Source organism: Maylandia zebra, linkage group LG8, assembly GCF_041146795.1.
Source record: "Maylandia zebra isolate NMK-2024a linkage group LG8, Mzebra_GT3a, whole genome shotgun sequence".
In the NCBI taxonomy this organism is placed as follows: domain Eukaryota; kingdom Metazoa; phylum Chordata; class Actinopteri; order Cichliformes; family Cichlidae; genus Maylandia; species Maylandia zebra.
The window spans coordinates 2,610,376-2,629,392 of NC_135174.1; the positions used below are offsets into that span (position 1 = coordinate 2,610,376).

Here is a 19,017-nt window from a genome sequence, read left to right on the forward strand (position 1 = left end):
GATATTCTCTCAAACACCTTCATTACTACCGAGGTCAGTGCAACTGGCCGGTAATCGTTCAGGGATGAGGGTTTGCTGTTCTTGGGCACAGGGATGATGGTGGATCTTTTGAAGCATGTGCGGACCACAGACTTCGCCAGGGACTCGTTGAAGATGTAAGTGAACACACCTGCTAGCTGGTCAGCACAGCAGCGCAGCAGACGGCCGGTGATGCTGTCTGGCCCCGCCGCTTTCCTTGTGTTCACTCTCCTCAATGCCGCTCGGACGTCATGCTCCGCGATGCTGGTCACTGGTCTCTTGCTGATGACGTCACTGTTCTCGGTAGTCAGGCGGTAGATAGCATTAGCCGCCTGGCTAACCTCGAAATGGGCGTATAGCTGATTCAGCTCGTTGGTGAATGCAGAGTTGGCGTTGATCGGCGCAGTGTCCCTGGCTTTGTAGTCGGTAATGGTGCGTAGTCCGTGCCACATACTCTGTGTGTCGCCCTGGTGGAAGCGGGACTCCACACGTTCCAGGTACCGGCGTTTGGCATCTCTCACCGCGCGCCGCATGCCGTATGAGGCCGCTTTGTAGGCGCTCATATCGCCAGTGGTGAGACCCGTGTTGTAGGTGCCGGTCCTGGCGTTTACTGCAGTGCGGCTCGATCTGTCCATCCACTGTTTCTGGTTTGGGAATGTGGTGACTCTCGCAGTGGGGATAATCTCCTCCGCTAGCATATTGACGAAGCATACTGCTACTTCCGCAAACTCGTTGATGTCAACTGTGCATGCTCTGAACATGTCCCAGTCGACGTTGTTGAGTGCGTCCTGTAGCGTAGCTTCTGATTGGGCAGACCACCGTTTTACCTCCCTCGTGGTTACCTCTTCCCCCCGTATGTTTTGTTTATACTGGGGAATGAGGAAGATGGCGTTGTGGTCAGACTTCCCAAAAGCAGGGTGTGAGACAGCTTTGTAGCCCTGCTTGTATGGCGTGTAGCAGTGATCCAAAATTCGATCCCCCTTCGTTGGACACGAGACATGCTGGTAAAAGTTTGGCATGACTTGTCTGAGGTTCGCTTTATTAAAGTCTCCTGCTACAATGAGGGCTGCGCCCGGGTCCTTGTTTTGAAGCGAAATCAGCACATCATGTAATTCGGACAAAGCCATACCTGTGTCCGCTTGGGGTGGGATGTAGACCACCGTGGCGATGACCGAGGTGAACTCATGGGGCAGATAGAAAGGGCGGCACTTAATGCTCAGGAACTCCAGATGTGGCGAGCAGCCGCTGGAAAGCCCGGCATCACACCACTTTCTGTTTACCATGAAACACACTCCTCCACCTTTGGTTTTGTTCGACTCTGCCGTTCTGTCCACGCGGAGCACAAAGAATGAATCCGACGGAGTTACGGCCTGGTCCGGCACGGTGGGGGTCAGCCATGTCTCCGTGAAGCACAGAATGTTGCAGTCCCTCATGTCACGTTGGAAGGTGACTATTGCTCTTAGATCATCGAGCTTGTTCTCCATGGATTGGCCAGTAGGATACTGGGCAGTGGTGCGCGACGCGCCTGCTGTCTCAGTTTGTTCCTAATGCCAGCGCGTTTCCCCCGGCGCTTCTTTGTTCTACGCCTCGGATGAGTGGCCAGTCCTTTGTTGTTCTCCGCGCCGCGTAGAATCTCTGGCGGCCAGGATGGGTCGGGTTTAAAAGTGTCCAAGATTAGATGTGCAACCTTGTCACCAATATTTACAAGTGATCTGCCATCGTATACTATAAGACTAGAGGATTTTGGGATGTAAACCAGAGCAAAAAATAAGTAAAAAACAAGAAAAGTGGATAGTCGGAGCGTCTGGACGTGGCCGCGCCATCTTGGTTGGAGTGAGCTCATACCTGAGCCTCAACTCTCGCGGCCCGGTACCAATCGACTCACGGACTGGTACCGGTCCGAGGCCCTGGGGTTGGGGACCACTGCTTTAGATGTTTGAGGTCTTCATCATTCCTTTCTTAAATGGATCCCAGCCACCTTAGAGAGGAAACTTATTTTTATTGCTTGTATCTGCAACACTATTCTTCAGAGCACTAGCTACAGAGCTTGCCCAAAGGTGTGGGTAAAGTGCTTTCTGGCTCAGCTCTCTCTTTACCGCAGTGGTCAATTGCAACACCAGAGCAACCAGTCTGCCAATCCTGCTCCTCCTCTTCTTTTATGAGCAAAACCATAAGATACTTCAAATCACTCGCTTGGGAAGGCAACTATCCCCCAACCCAAAGGGTCCTTTTTTGGCAGAGAACCATGGCCTTAGACTTGGAGGTGCTCAAGATGTTTGAATGACACCAAGAAAATTACTTTCAATTCTACAATTGAATCTGAGGTTTTACAAAATGGACACCCCCCACCGTGTGGATACTTCTTTAAGACACTCTGGTTCGCCCGGCCATACCCCACAGCTCACGTATAAAACAGCTGTGCAGACGTGACACCGGTGATCATTTGATCTCCACTTGTGTTGTGTGTTTGTGAGTGCCTTGAGCGTGCTGTATGTATGTGCATCCATCAGGAACCTGTTTTGGCAGCCTCCGTGGGCGCTGCCTCTCCTCTGGTATTCCCCGGGTATTCCCCTGATATTCCCTGGTATTTCCTTGGTATGCCCTGTTATCCCTTAGCTTGCCCTTATCTTTCCCCTTGGTTGGTCTCCCCTCCCTGGCTTATCGCCTTGAAAAATAGTCTTATGTGCCAGTCGGACCACGCTGTGCGGCTGCCGGCTAGCGAGTAGCTCGGCTACGGTGAGCAAACACAGCAGGGAACACGGCCTCAGCGTTCAAGCATACGCTGTCGCCTGGGCACTGTGCAGCTCGGCTGCGATGTATGTAAACACAGAAGGGATATGGCTTCAGTGTTCCAAGCATTCGCTGTCGGCCTGCTTAACACTGTGGGAAAACACGAAATTAAGTGGCGAACCATCCTACCTTTATGAATATTAGCTAGAAGCATACTTTAAAGGCTACAATTAAGTGGCAAATCATCCTACCTCTGTTAATAAGAGCTAGAAACATGGTCTGACAGATAAAATGAAGTGCCAAACCATGCTACCTTTGTGACTGTTACCTACAAGCATACTTTAACGGGTAAAATGAAGTGGCAAACCGTCCAGTACGGTGGCCCTGAGAGGCCAAACGGACTGCAACTTCAGAAAACACTTGCAAAAAGAAAAATGCTGCAAAAAGGAAAACGCTGCAAAAAGAAAGACGCTGCACTGCAACTTCAAGAAAAACGCTGCACTGCAAAAAGAAAAATGCTGCAAAAAGAAAAGCGCTGCAAAAGCACACAAAGCACAACGGAAATAGGAAAAAAGACAACGGAAATGTTCCTGGGGAGACAATAACCCGACGGACCAGTTGCACGAACCAAAACATGCTAACCAGTGCGCTAGGACTGGGACACACTTCAAAGAAGTGGAGGAGAGGTAAATGTGTTGTAATCTCATGATTCTAATAATACTACAGATATGTTTGCAGTGTTTGGGAGTAACGAAATACATGTAACACTGTCATGTATTTAAAATACGAGTAACTGTATTCCGTTAAAGTTACTGTGTAAATAGGTGGTATTCAGAATACAGTTTTTTTTGTTGAAATAAATAGATTACACATCATTATTTTCCTATTTCGTATGTTAGGCTATGCCCTCTCTATTTTTTGTTAATTCCACTCTGGTGGAAACCCAAACAAAACAAGCATTAAGAGGCTCTAATGCCTGTGTCTCAGTTTCGCGGCCCATGCCACCTCTACTTGCGGCAGTATAATGACATGACAAAATATTTTCAATAATTATTGTTCAAAAAATTATTTAATATTAAGGCAATAGGCAGAGTATTACAGGCATAGCGATAAAGGATGTGCCCTCATGTAGTCATGTATTTTTCTAAACGCTCTGGAACAGCAGCCTTCACTCTTCTTCTCATTCATGTGCTACAATGAGACCAGGCTGACAGCTGATCTTCTTGAGAACATCTTCCATGTGCAATTTGGTCCACCTGGCAGCTCTAGGCGTCAAGAGGAGACGAGTACTAAGCTACTGGCAAGACTATCTGCTTTCTGTAGAAGGTATTAAATTTGGTTGAAAATGTTGAAATGAGTACATTTATGTCAGCAAAGTGTAATGGCACCTTTTTCCTGTTTATTATCATTAGAAATAACTTTTATTCTCTTTACATTTTCAGAGAGAAATGGAAGTCTGTCTCTTGAAGACATCCTTATGTTTGCAACTGGACTGAGAGAAATTCCTCCTGCAGCAATTCAGCCAAAGCCACAACTTCTTTTCCAGACCACTTCACGCTTCCCTGTAGTAGATGTCTGTGCAAATACTATCAAAATCCCAGTGCTACACAGTTATGAGGACTTCCAAGAAGCCATAGATTATGGCATCCAGAACTCTCCTGGGTTTGGGCTTCCCTAAGGTCCAAGTCCTTTTGCTTTTAAGCCACATTTATGGTTTTAGCAAACAGTTGAAGTTTGTGATTTTAAACTCTGAAATTTTTTTTCTAATAATTTATAATTTGTGTAAATCACATAAAGTTTAATGCATCGCAGAAAGTTCAATCAGGTTTTGGAATTTCAAAAGCATAGTATCATAGTGGGACAGTTGAACAAGTTAGACATATTTCACTGTATTAAGAAATTGCCAATGTAACAAAATAAAACATTTCTGAAGTATTCTAATGTACTGAGACACGCTAGTATAATAACACAGGGAAAAAAATCTGATAAATTCAGTTAAAAGGCTTTATTTAATCAAACACTTCTGTGTTTGATTACATTTTTTTGTAAGATATGCAAGTTGTTCTTGGAGTTAAAAAAAGAAATAGGAAAAACCCACGTAAATACAGGTCTCGCTGAATGCTTTTGTAAACCTTTGTTTGTAAAAACAGATCTCCAAATTAATCAACGTGTTTGTTACAACACCTAATTAAAAGGAACAAGTTATTTTGTACAGTATGGTCTTTTGATTTCTTCAGGTCGAAAGCGTACACACTGAAAAGTTGACGGTAGTGAAACTATTTATATAAAAACTATGGTACTATTTTTTTCAATACTCATTAAAGTTGGTTTGTGACAATTAGTGTCAGTGGTAATTGTACCCACATCTAGCAGATGATTTTACATTGACTTCTAAAGTCCAGTCATATTTTTGAGTGTTATATAATTTTCAACTGCAGTAGTCCAGTTGACTGGTCGAGGGAGCTCACTCTGTCTTTCCAAGTTTGTGAAATGAACCTGGAGATTGTTGTCCCCACATAGACTGTACTGAGCAGGTAGAATGTCATCAAACTGGTGCAGGATGTCTTGAGGCACTTGGAATCCACACTCTCTTCCACCATACCTTAGGTCAGTCAGAAAAATGAACAAATTCAGTCACTTCTCCAGGTACTATCCTTCAAGGTTACAGCAAAAGCGCAAAGTCAATCTTATAATTAAAAGTCAGTTCTGGAAATTGTGATTTTAAAGAATCTTAATTATGCATATATCTACATTTGTCATTTTTAGCCAAGATGTGATCCAAAGTTAAAATATGATTGTCTAACTTTTTTTTTTTTTGGAAAAAAATATAAAAATAAAACGTATGTGCATGAAGTCAGAGAACAGAACTAATGGCAAAACACAAGTGGCAGCTTTAATTTCTATTCAGCAAAAAGGTGAAAACAACAAAAAATACTATTCAATTGCAAAAGTGTGTGTAATACCTGCTGTGAGTAACAGTTAGGGCAAATTGTTAAACCTAAATGGCATACTGCTTACTTAACTCAAGTGGTTAGGTCAAGAAAGAAAAGAGTGCACATAAGGGATGGACTGTTCCTGAACCATTTTATAAATGAACAACAGGTTTAATAACAGCAAGCTGGACAGGTATCCTGCACATACAATACACTATACTGAGGAAGAAAAATTTTAGTAAAACTGTGAAATAAAATACATGGACTAAATACATACCTATGAGGCAGGTGATACATGGCTTCTGGTTTACCAGATGGACAACAAGATTGGCGCACAGGTCGGATGGTGTGAGTGTTCCAGAGATCTCTGTACTCGTCAAGCTCTTTTTGCAAGACATTGAGGAAGACATATCGTAGAAGGCATTTATGTTCATGACTGCCGTTGAAAAGATGCCTCTCCCTCAGGTCACTGAAGAGTTCAATCCAGAACTGAGTTCTAATGGTGGAATGACAAGGCATATAAAATTTAATAACACAAGTAATTCAATGTAATTGTCCTCTTTTAAAAAAAAGTCGTAATCTTAAGAATATTGAAATGTGCGCAATTTCGTTCAAAGAAAAGCTTATTCACATGTTCTGAAGTGTTTCATCAATGCACTGCAGGAAAAAAAAAGCAACTTCACACAAATAACAAAATTTAACAAAATGATTAATCCTTCTGTTATTCCTACATTTGGCGGTTGAACTTAAGAAAAGTTGTAATATACAGGTCTGTCCATAAAAATGTACTATTTTGTTTCTCCATGAACACTGAAGCTGTTATCACTTGTTAGATACCACACAGAAATCCAAAAGCTAGTGAAAACATCAGTATTTTTTTTTTGGCACACAAAGTCGAAGAAATGTCTGAAATGAATGACCTCCTCTAACAAATTTCTGTCATGTTGGATCAATGTTCTTATATTACTCATATTACAGTTCTCAAATTTGAAGAAACCCTTGTTCTTTTATTTATATGACTCCCTACAGGTAAACTATTTGATCTAGATGTTAGTTTGGTACTACGTAGGCACACAAATTTGAATACATTTTACTCAGTTTTAAATACATCAATCTTTACTGATGCCATTGCCTCTAGGATTCATAATAATTTATTAAAATGTTGAATGTCAGTTTGTTTGTTGTTTTTTATAGTTCCTTTTTAGGACTTTTGTGGAATGTCTGAGTAGGATTTTCTTTTTGAGTGAGTTGTTTTAATACAAACAAATGTCACTGGTATACCAAACCATTTATTATATTTTTTGAAGCAGTTGTGCATCACATGAGAAAAATGTGTAGGTGACTATGTTTTTCTTTGTTTGTGACTGTAATTTAATATTTGAGTATAAAACCCCACCCACAAAAAAAAGTATATCGCTGACCACGAAACACCTTCAGAACCATTCAATTTTAGTTTCAGAATATATTTTAAAAGCCATGTACCTTTGCTTTCTGAACGAAGACCACCAACTTTCAATCCGTTGATTTGTAGTTGAGGTACCATACATATGACTGTGGGCTCCTGCAAGTTCATCTCCATGGTCTGATCTTAAAGCACAGTGAATGGCTGCCATTGTGCCATTTTCTGTGCCACAGTCTGTACGAAGGCATGCTTGGAAGTTGACCAAACCGTGACAAGCACTCCATATAATATTTTGCAATGATACCTGGGTCATTATTTGAGCTGCCACAGCTGAGCCACATAACTTTCCTTGAAAATCCATCGACACATGCACTAATAGAAACACCAAAGGGCTTCAGCTTATCGTAACCATCCACATGCCACACTTGATTTGGTCCTTCTGAAAAATATCCTCTTCGAACAAACCTGCGTTTACAGCGACGCTTAACACCATATGGATCTAGTCTTGAGAGTATGTGCATTACATCATTTCTTTTAACTTTCAGATTATACTTTTGTCGCAGTGTCTGATACATGGATCTGTAACCCAGAAGCTGACCTGAGCCTCTCAGCTCTTGTGTAACAGTGGAAATGACAATGTCAGTGGGAGTAAAGTCTGTCCTTCTAGTCATTCCAGCATCTTTTAGCCTCCTCTTTAATGTTCTCAGACTCATACAAATATTATGCTTGTTTTCAAGAAAATCCAGGATCACTTCATATGTATGGCCCTCAGAGAAATACTTATTGATGATGTCTGTGACTGAGACTGGGCCTAAGGTTGAAGAGAAAACATGAAAAGATAATTACGACCGCAGGAATCCACAAATGCACTTAATAAGTGTTTTTAAAAAAAATACCACATCTGAAACAAGTCTCAATAAACATGACTCAAGTATTTAATCTTCTTGATGTGTGCTTAAATAAAGGCCAGCAAAAGCTCAAAGAACATGGACCAGGATTCAGGACTTATCACTCTCATTAAGACCTCTATGCTGACAACTCAAAATGAGCAAAATTAGAGAAGTTAGAAGAATTTCGTCACTGTGTACATATGCCCTATTAAGTCATAAACTAGTTTTTAAAATTATGCCGTAGAACCGGTGGCAGGCTTAAACCAGAATACAGTTCTTAGTACCTACCAGTTCATGCCTTTGCATTTGTTCTCGGGTTTAAAAAAGCTTCATTTCTAAGGCTACATTAAACATTATCTTTGTTAGAATTATCTTTGAATATATATTCCAGATATCTGTAGTATTATTAGAATCATGAGATTACAAGATATTTACCTCTCCTCCACTTCTTTGAAGTGTCTCCCAGTCCTAGCGCACTGGTTAGCATGTTTTGGTTTGTGCAACTGGTCCGTCGGGTTATTGTCTCCCCAGGAACATTTCCGTTGTCTTTTTTCCTATTTCCGTTGTGCTTTGTGTGCTTTTGCAGCGCTTTTCTTTTTGCAGCGTTTTTCTTTTTGCAGCATTTTTCTTTTTGCAGTGCAGCGTTTTTCTTGAAATTGCAGTGCAGCGTCTTTCTTTTTGTAGCGTTTTTCTTTTTGCAGTGCAGCGTTTTTCTCGAAGTTGCAGTGCAGCGTCTTTCTTTTTGCAGCGTTTTCCTTTTTGCAGCATTTTTCTTTTTGCAAGTGTTTTCTGAAGTTGCAGTCCGTTTGGCCTCTCAGGGCCACCGTAGTCCAGGCTTTATGAATATGAGCTACAAGCATACTCTGATGGGCAAAGTTAAGTGGCAAACCATCATACCTACTTAAATTTATGCTGGAATTACTCTGTGACTGCAGAAATGTGCATACACTACCTACGGTAGGACGTTTTCCTAAAGTATGATGGTTTGGCAGAACACCGGCTTACCGTTAGCCAGCCGGCGTTTAGCATTCCAGCCTGTTAGCCTGTCTGGCATATAGGCCGCAGCTCGCGGGTTAACCCGGCCAGCAGGGCTCCGCTCGTAGTTCGGCTACATTGGGGACAGGTGTCAGAGTTCCAAGCATACACGTTCACCTGTCAGCACTGTGACGCAGAAGCAAATAAACGGTGGAAGGGGAATTCCGGTTGCGGCTAGTGCCGGCTAACTGTTAGCACTTCCTGGTTAGCGTGTGGCCCCGCCCCCTTGCTTGGTAGCAGAAGTATGGCAGCCCACACATCCCAAACATGTCTGTGTATGGCATTTTTGCCTTTTGACGATAGGAACGAGCAGTGTTGCTGTGCCTGGGCGAAAAGGGAAAAATAAATAACTACATGATAGCAGCCCATAGCATGCTGGCTAGAGAAGCTGACTGCTTTGTTGCCAACACGAACTAGGCAGACCGTGCTTGGTTTTCTGAAAGCATTTAACTGGCCCACCCCTCCCCCATCTCATGCCTCCAAAAAATGCCTGCCACTGCTGTGGACACCAGATAGGCAGGCCATGGGCTGGGTCCCCTCCCACACCTGTTGCTGATTCACTGCTGGCCCCTCCCACAGCATCCCTCCCATGGCTCCACCTCTGTGAGGCCTGGGCCGGTGTTGGTTGACTATCAGGTGGTGGATGTTGAAGAAGCTTCCATCCTCTCCTCCGGTGTTGCCGCCCTGTCCCTGGGCTGCCCCTTGCTGGTCCCCGTGCACAGTGTCGGGTGAGATGGGTCCCTTCAGCTCTTGATTGAAGCATCACAGGTGTGGGAACTAGCCCTTCCTGCGGTCCTGTCTAGTAGAGTGGACCTCAAGGTTGATGTCACGCAGCCTCACCGCCTCCCATCTCAGGTGCCGTTGCTGCCTGATTGGTCTGGTGGCAGGCGATTGAGTGCCATTCCTCCCTTCGGGCCTTCCCTGGGCAGGGTGGCATGCCCTAACAGGGGCGTAAGGGTTACTTATGCCCTGATGGCGGCCATATTGTCACTCCCTCTGTAGGGATGAAGCTTGACATGTCAACTGCAGGCAGTCTGGGGACACGGAGAGCCCTCCCCCATCCTGTGCCTCTCAGGCTAAAGTGAGGATGATGGCTGCATGGCCCCGCCTCTGTGAGGCCTGGGCTGGTGGAGGTTGATTATCGTGAGGTGGATGTTGAAGAAACTTCTATCCCCTCTGGCTGCCACTGGAGTGGGGCCCGGACGGGTGAACCCATGTCTGGGTCGCCTGATTCCGGGCCCCTCCCACAGCATTCCCTCCCATGGCCCCGCCTCTGTGAGCCCTGGGCTGGTGGATGTTGATTGTCAGGAGGTTGATGTTTATGACGCTTGGCTCGGGTCAGACGACCAGGGTTGCCTGATGGAACTGCCTGTCTACCCTGGGGCCACCTCGCTGTGCTGAGGGGCCTATGCAGGCGTGTGGAGATGGCCGTGTTCAGGTGAGGCGGGGAGGACTCGGAGCCTGGGCTCAGCTGTCCTCAAGCCGCCCTCCTCCCTCCTGACATCCTTTGAATTGGGCTTAGTGGCCAGCACTGCTGCAGGCTGCGTTCCCCTGGCATATTGCCCACGCTTCGCCGGTTTATACACCAGTTATGCCTCGCTGACGCCTCGGCCAGCGGTTAACAATTCTCCAGCCTGCAGCGCTGGCTCTCTGTCTGGCAGATTGCCCAAATGTTGCAGGTCTACGTGGCTGGCAGGGCCTGCTCAGTGAGCTGACACCCTCGGTGAGTCACCTCCCTGGCTGCACTGCAGCTGCAGGCTGTCTTCCCTTGGCGTGTTGCCCGCATTCACAGCTTGCGCGCCAGTTGGACCTCACTGCGGCGAGTGAGCATTCTCCAGCCTATTTTAGCCGGGTTCTTTCTGGCATATCAGCTACTGCAGCTACTGGCTGTGTTCCCCTGGCGTATTGCCCGCATTCGCCGGTTTACTCCCCAGCTGGACCTCGCAGTGTCTGATTCTTCAGCTGGCGAGTGAGTGTTCTCCAGCCTGGAGCATTGTGCATGAGTGTCTCGTTCTCAAAGTTCACTCTTGTTGCTCCCCTGTCTGCGGACAGTGCTAGCGACCGCTTGGCCCCTGGGTGGACCTTCGGGTTAAGTCCCCGCTTGGCCTTCAGCGGGCTAGACTGCCAGGGGGCAGTTTGATCTGTCTGATACATCAGCCAGCAAGTGAGTGTTCTCCAGCATGCAGCGCTGGCTCTCTGTCTAGTGCATTGCCCCTGTGTCGCGGGTCACATGGCCACCAGGTGCCCGCTCAGTGAGCTGACACTTCCCAACTGACCGCAAGTGTCTCGTCAGGCCCACTCTTGCTGGCCCCCTGGTTGCGTACAGCGCAGAGTGTCTGCTATACCCTGGTGATGAACCTTGGGTTGCTCCCCTCTTGGGCCCTCAGTGGCCTGAGCCACCAGCCCCTCCCCTGTCGTGGATGGTGCAGGTCGGCCGCTCTGCTCCTGGGACAGGCCCTGGGCCTTAACCTACCTCGGCCATCCATTGAGTGGCCGAGCTGCTGCGGCAGGCTCTCTTTCCCTGGCACTGTGTCACTGCCTAGTGCTAGGCGGGGATCTGTTATGACTCGGCTTCTCCAGCAGGCGGCTTCGACTTCCCGTCTGGAGCATTGTCCGCATATCGCGGGTTCCTGTCTCGGCGATAGCCAGCTGCTGTGCTTGAGTGGCTTGGTAGGCTGTGCTCCCCTGGCGTATTGCTCACGTTCGCTGGCTTACACGCCAGGCGGACCTCGCTGTGACGAGTGAGACTTCTGCAGCCTAGTGTAGCCATTGTTCTGTCTGGCGTGTTGCCCGCAGTGCGCGGTTCACACGACCAGCGGGTGGGGCAGCTTCTCGGCTCTGACTCCAGCAGCAGTGCGTATTGCCCATGCTTCCCCGGTTTACGCGCCAGCCGGACCTCGCTGTGTCTGATGGTCAGCCAGCGAGTGAGTGTTTTTTCAGCCTGTAGCGCCAGGCTCCCTGCAGGCGGTTTGCCGGTTACACGGTAGCTGTACCTCGCTGTGTCTGATACACCAGCCAGTGAGTGTGTTGCGTTCCAGCCTGTGGCGCCAGCTTTGCATGAGTGTCTCGTCCCTGAGTTCACTCTTGCGGCTCCCCTGTCTACGGATGGATGCTTGGCCCTGGGGCGACCTGCGACTCGCGTCCCTGGCTTGGCCCTCCGCTCTGGCAGCTGCTGTGTTCCCCTGCCGTGTTGCCTGCATTCGCCGGCTTACGTGCCAGTCGGACCTTGCTGTGTCTGATATGTCAGCCAGCGAGTGTGTGTTCTCCAGCTTCTTTAGCCAGTCTCTTCTGGGATATGAGCTCCTGTGGCTGCAGGCTGTGTTCCCCAGCGTCTAACCCTAACCCTTTGTGTCTGACCTCGAGTGTCTCGTTTACGAGTTCACTCTTGAGGCTTCACTTCGCCGGCCGTCGGACCTTGCTGTGGCGAGTGAGAGTTCTCCAGCCTGTAGCGCCGACTCTCTTGGTTCTCTTCGAGAGAGATTATCTCTCCACCATCAGGCCGCACGGAAATGCGTTCCGATCAAATTATTACCGGTGTCACGTCTGCACAGCTGCTTTATATGTGAGCTGTGGGGCGTGGCCAGGCGAGACGGACTGTCTTAAAGAAGTATCCACACGCCACGGTGCATGGTTCAAGTGCACTGCAGACCATTTCCTGTGTATCATTCCTCCTCAGTCACTCTGCAATCCCATCTGTGTCCCTAAATTGGATAAGTGGAAGAAGATGGATGGATGGAAGTTCCACAGGTTTTGTTAGTTGTCTAAAATTCTAAAGCAGTTACATGAGGGTGTTTTAGCCTACTATAGACCAGTTTTCAGCATTTCTTTCAAAAATCGAATTATTGATTTGATCATTGATACAGGAACGGCTCTAATTGAAGCTTTTAATCAGGATTTAGACTTCATCATAGCACATCAATCCACCTGGTGGTTTGGTGGAAGCAATCCCATTCAGCTTGTCCTGCAGCAGAACTGGGCTAATGATATTAAAAGCTGAACTGTAGACCACAAAAAGTAGCTTGGCACAAGTTCCTGCACAGTCCAAATGTTGGATGAAGTGCAGTGCATTGATAGCACTTTCTGTTACAGCTCTGTAATAAAGGGATAATAGTAGGGTAACAAGGAAGAAATAAGAACATAATAATGTTCTTACCCATGGTAGTTTCTATGTAACAAGCAGGAAACAGAGCTACAAAATACAAAACTTCTTGTTTCCATTTGATAAGACATTAATAACCTATTAATGCTAACTTAAAAAACTGACCATTACCTGGAAAATTTCTCTGGTAGTTTCTATGTAATAAGCAGGAAACAGCTGCAAAATGCAAAACAGATTGTTTCTATGTAATAACCTATTAATAACCAGGTGATAACCTTTTAAAACACACTTAAAGAATTGTAATGAGTACCACAAAACACCTGTGGCGGTTTTCGGTAATAAGCAGGAATTTAAAACTATTGTCATGATGGATAAAGTAAAGTAAAAGTAAGTAAAATTTTATTGATAAAATTTCAAGATAAAAATCACAAAGTGCTTGCTCATAGGGGGGTCATATGGATCATAAGGGAAGCATGAAAAATGTAAACAGAATTGGCAGAACTCCATAACTGACCATAGTGTGTGAAGAGGACTCTTCATTTTCATGGAAAAACTGGAGCCTATTAGATAGATATGATGCAAACCACTGCAGCGCAGTACGTGTAATACCTACAGCGTGCTCTAATCGCTCTAATAGAATATTATGGTCAACAGTATCGAACGCTGAAATGAGGTCTAGCAGGACAAGCACAGAGATAAGTCCACTGCCAGAGGCCATAAGAAGATCATTTGTAACTAGCGATGGGTATCGTTTAGGTTTTATCCGATACCGGTGCCAAACCGGTACTTTTGAAACAGTGCCGGTGCTTAAATGGTGCTCGAAGCGGTGCTTAAACAATGGAAAACACAAACTTTGTCCTAAAACCTCTCATGTTTAGCTGTTCTCTTTTTTGTAAAAAGATAACAATGTTAGCCTTTTCTTCAGCTATAGGCCATATATGGTTTCACTCTATCCAACAAGAAGACAGCCGCATGTAACTACGACGGTGTTTGCTAGTTCACCTTACGTGCATTAATGTAATAACGTGGTTAGCCTACTCAACGTAAATTACACACGAACAACATTAAGCTACTCACCCAGAGAAGAACGGCTGCTGCTGCATCATCATCCTCATCATTCCTGCTACACTGGCAGGGCTAGGGGCCAGGACTCTACTCTTTGGGTTCTTGGGGGATGTTGCTAACTCCGGGTCTGATAACAGGCACCACACCTGCAGTAGATGTGCTCGGTGTGAGGTCTCGCAGCAAGCTATCAAATACGGTGCATTTCTAGTCTTTTAAAAAACGCTATGCATCGCCAGGTGTTTCATCAGAATCGAGGTGTTACCTCCTTTGACAGTATCACAGTATCAGCTTAAAGCACTTGTTGCTGCTGAGTTTGCATCTTTTGCTGTGAAGTACAGCCAGACTTTGACCGCTTCGCCTTCGGCATTTTTAATCTGTAGCTCTGCTCTAAAAGAACATACGTACCTGGGCCCGCCTACTATCCTCGGAAAGGTAAAATGATTGGCTACAATCCAAAGTGTATGACATCTCAGGAAAAAAAAAAAGCACCGAAATAAAGCACCGAAATGTGCGCTGCTTTTCGGTCTGGTTACTACCGTTTATGTCAGATACCGGTACCCATCCCTATTTGTAACTTTCACTAAAGGTTATCTCCCATCATCCGTTCTTACCACCTTCTACCGAGGGACTATCAAGAGCGTCCTGAGCAGTTGCATCACTGTCTGGTATGGTAACTGTAGCGTATCGGATCGCAATACCCTACAATGGATAATGAGAGCAGCTGAGAAGATCGTTGGAGCCTTTCTTCCCTCCATCATAGACATTTATAGCACCCACTCCTTCTGCAAAGCCACCAACACTGTGGAGGACCCCACACACCCCTCACACACACTCTTCACCCTGCTGCCTTCTGGAAAGAGGTACCAGACCATCCGGGCCCTCACTGCCAGACGATGGAACAGTTTGTTCCCCCAAGCCATCAGACTCCTGAACACTCAGTGCCTGGACTGAAACACACGCACAACTTCATACACGTCACTACCAAGCACTCGTCTGCAGTATCTCACACACACACACACACACACACACACACACACACACACACACACTTACAGACACCAAGTTACTTTTGAACAATACTCAGCATTTTGGCCTGTGGTACACAGCAGATTTTTAGAGATAGGTTTATCATATTTCAGATTGAAGCATTAAATAATGCCAGGGCTTCTTTGAGCAGTTTTGTAGGAATGGGGTCTAACAGACATGTTGATGGTTTGGAGGAAGTAATTACTGAAATTAACTCAGAAAGATCAATTGGAGAAAAAGAGTCTAACTTAACATCAATGGTACTAAGAGTAGCTGTAGATAATATTACATCTGTGGGATGATTATTGGTAATTCTTTCTCTAATGATAAAAATGTTATTTGTGAAGAAGTTCATGAAGTCATTACTAGTTAACGTTAAAGGGATGGTTGGCTCAACAGAGCTCTGACTGTTTGTCAGCCTGGCTACAGAGCTGAAGAGAAACCTGGGGTTGTTCTTATTTTCTTCAATCAGTGATGAATAGTAAGATGTTCTGACTTTGCGGAGGGCTTTCTTATAAAGCAGCAAACTATTTCTCCAGGCTAAATGATGATCCTCTAAATTTGTGACATGCCATTTCCTCTCCAGCTTACGAGTCATCTGCTTTAGGCTATGTGTTTGAGAATTATACCACGGAGTGAAGTGCTTCTGATTTGAGCTTTTAGTTTTCACCAGAGCTACAGTATCCAGAGTCGTGCGAAGTGACAAGATGATCGACCTCTGTTGGAGTAGCGTTCAGATAGCTGCTCTGCTCTGTGTTGGTACAGGGCATTGAAGATGATAACAGTGGGTGGATTATATTCTTAAACTTAGTTACAGCGCTTTCAGAAAGACATCTACTTTGATAAAGTCTACTCTCCACCGCTGTGTAATCAATTATTGTAAATGTAAATGTTATCAGGAAATGATCAGACAGGAGAGGGTTTTCAGGAAACACTGTTAAATGTTCAGTTTCTATGCCATATGTTAAAACAAGATCTAGAGTGTGATTAAAGTGGTGGGTGGGTTCTTTTACATTTTGAGAGAAACCAATTGAGTCTAATAACAGACTAAATGCCATGTTGAGGCTGTCATTTTTAGCATCTACATGGATGTTAAAATCAGCCACAATAATTATTTTATCTGAGCTGAGCAGAGAAAAAGAAATCAGACAGAAACTCTGTGTAAGGCCCAGGTGGACGATAAATGATAACAAGTACAGCTGGGGTGGACGAGGCTAAGCATCAGGCTTTCAAATGAATTAAAATTCTGTCTGGGTCTTTCGTTGATTAATAGGCTCGTGTGAAAAATTGCTGCCACACCGCCTCCTCGGCCTGTGCTTCGTGATTTCTGGTAGTTAGAATGACTCAGGGGTGTTGATTCATTTAAACTAACATAATCATCCTGCTGCAACCAGGTTTCTGTAAGGCAGAGTAAATCGATTTGTTGATCAATTATTAAGTCATGTACTAACAGAGACTTGGAGGAGAGAGACCTAATATTTAATAATCCACATTTCACTGTTTTACTCTTTGGTTCAGATGTGGATACTGTATTGTTCTTTCTTTGTAATTGTTTATGTTTAAGTTGTTTGTTGCTGGTTTTTAGTTTGTTATTTGTCTGTTTGGGAGCTGACTCAGTCTCTATGGAGATGGGGTTGGGGGGGTAGCAGGAGGAGAGAAGCTGCAGAGAGGCGTGTAAGACTGCAACTCTGCTTCCTGGTCCCAACTCTGGATAGTCATATTTTGGGGGGTTTAATAAATTTGTCCATATTTCTAGAAATGAGAGCTGCTCCATCCAAAGTGGGATGGATGCTGTCTCTCCTAACAAGACCAGGTTTCCTCCAGAAGGTTTGCCAATTATCTATGATGTCAGTGTGTGTGTGTGTGTGTGTGTGTGTGTGTGTGTGTGTGTGTGTGTGTGTGTGTGTGTGTGTGTGTGTGTGTGTTATTGGGGCATTAACCTGTAGACTGTCCTCTCACAAATTCACACTTGTTGCAGACTCTGTCATGATGCTTTCTCTTGTTTTCCTCCTCCACTGCTGTCTGGGCATTATCTATGTGTATGTCTCTTTGCATTACAGTCAAAAAATAAATAAAGTCCCCAGGAGCATCTTCCTTGGAGGGCTCAACCCGGGGTAGCGGTCATGGCCTATTAAGGGCTCTGTTGGCTCTTAGGTGACGGTTTCCTCGTGGCTGCGTGCAGTGGGGCTAGGGGAGGGTCTGTGCTGACGGACGTGGGTTACTGACCTGGCAGCCTGGCTGCCCCTGGGTGGGTCCGGGACGGGCGTGGGGTTCTGGAGGTGCTCCGTCTCTGGGCTGGGGCCCTGGCTGGGCCTTGGGGGCTTGGGTCCTGGTTGGTGTGTTGCCGGGGTTGTGGGCGGGTGGGTGTATGGGGGCCCAGCCCTGAGGAAGATCTCAGCCTGGGCGTCTATTGTCTTGTGTAGTCTGGAAGATGAGTGGATGATGGGGTGGGTGTAGTTTTCTCTGTGGTGGGGTCGGGTGGGCTGTCCCGGGCTCTGTGGGGCCAGGCGGCACTGCCGAACTGGGCCCCGGTCTGGATGGGCCTGGGCCCCCTTTCCCTGGTGGGTTGCAGAGTAAGGGGGTGCCTACTGGGGTCAGTGGGGGTGCTGACCCTTCCTGGTCACTTGCCCCTCCCTTCCTCCCTCCCCATCTCCAGCTGCCTCCCTCTTCCCGCCCCACCATAACCACCCACACATGCAGGGCCTTGGGGTAGAGGTGTGTCACCAGGGTGCAGGGGAGGCTACCCCCCCCTGTCCCCTTATGGCTGCCTCTGCCTCAATTTTATCCCACAACTTAGACATTCACATTACTCACACTCTCATTACACATACATATAGGATCTTGGGAGTGGGCACGCTACACGGAATCCAAAAGGCCATCAGGGTGTACACCCCACCCCTGGCGTCGTTGCCCACCTCTCAATTTTAAATACACGTAGACATTGAGGGCTAGCAGGAGGGGCTATGCGCTTACCTGCTGCTCTCTGGCAGGTAGCTCCATGCCCTCCTGGGTTTAAATGCACCTTAGAACACACATGCATCAACACTACATATGAGCGGGTGGAGGGAGGTTTGGAGTCTTCTCACACTCTCGTTCTCTGCGGCCTGTTGGAGTGGGGGGTCTGGGAGGAGGAGTTGGCCGTCAGATTGGGGTCTGGAGTGTGGGGCCTCCCTGCTGCTGCGGAGTCGGGGCGGTCTGCTTCTCCCCACTGCAGGGAAAAGGGTAACACTACCTGGGTCTGGGTGCAGTTCCCCCCTCCAGGGGCAAGGGTACCTAGACCCGGGGCTTAGAGTACGCTTGGGGAGTGTGATCGTGTGTACAGCGTCTCTTTATGTCTGTCTCCACGTTGGGTGAGTGTGGAGTAAGTGCATATGAGAGCATGAGGGTGGGAATGGATGTTTGCATATGTGTGTGCCTGTATTTCTGTGTCTATATGTCAGGTTGGGTATCAGACGCCACCTCTCTGGGGACACCTCAGGCCCTCCAAGGTTTGGAGGCCTATCTCCCCCCACCACCACTTCCCCTGCCAGTGGCAGACGCCCTCAGACATCAGTGCGTTTGTGGTTCTTTGTGTCCGGGGATGGGCGTCCAGGTACTCACCGGCTCACTCCTTGGTGGCTGCTTGTTGGGGGCTGGAGCCTGGGGCTCGCTCGGGCCACTTCGGGGGTGGGGTGCCCTCGGCCTCTCGGCCTGGGGCTCGGTCACTCAGGCACGGCTGGCTGCCGGCGGAGCTCACGGGCGCGTCACTGCAACTCCCCCTGGCTTCTGCTCCGCGGCTGCTGAGTGAGCCCTCATCTGGGACTCTCCTCAGCTCTTTCT

General features: G+C 46.7%; 2 long non-coding RNA genes across 2 annotated transcripts; one reads left to right on the forward strand and one right to left on the reverse strand.

The window, feature by feature from the left end:
- The first annotated feature begins 3,265 nt into the window (after positions 1-3,265).
- On the forward strand, positions 3,266-4,363 carry LOC143419937 (uncharacterized). Its single transcript, XR_013099963.1, has 3 exons — positions 3,266-3,434; positions 3,955-4,074; positions 4,191-4,363. It is a non-coding gene; the product is annotated as an uncharacterized LOC143419937 (long non-coding RNA).
- Positions 4,364-5,258: 895 nt separating this feature from the next.
- Positions 5,259-7,323, reverse strand: LOC143419938 (uncharacterized). The gene is made up of 3 exons (XR_013099964.1): positions 7,164-7,323; positions 5,959-6,177; positions 5,259-5,350 (listed from the first exon to the last, which is right to left on the reverse strand). It is a non-coding gene; the product is annotated as an uncharacterized LOC143419938 (long non-coding RNA).
- Positions 7,324-19,017: the final 11,694 nt, after the last annotated feature.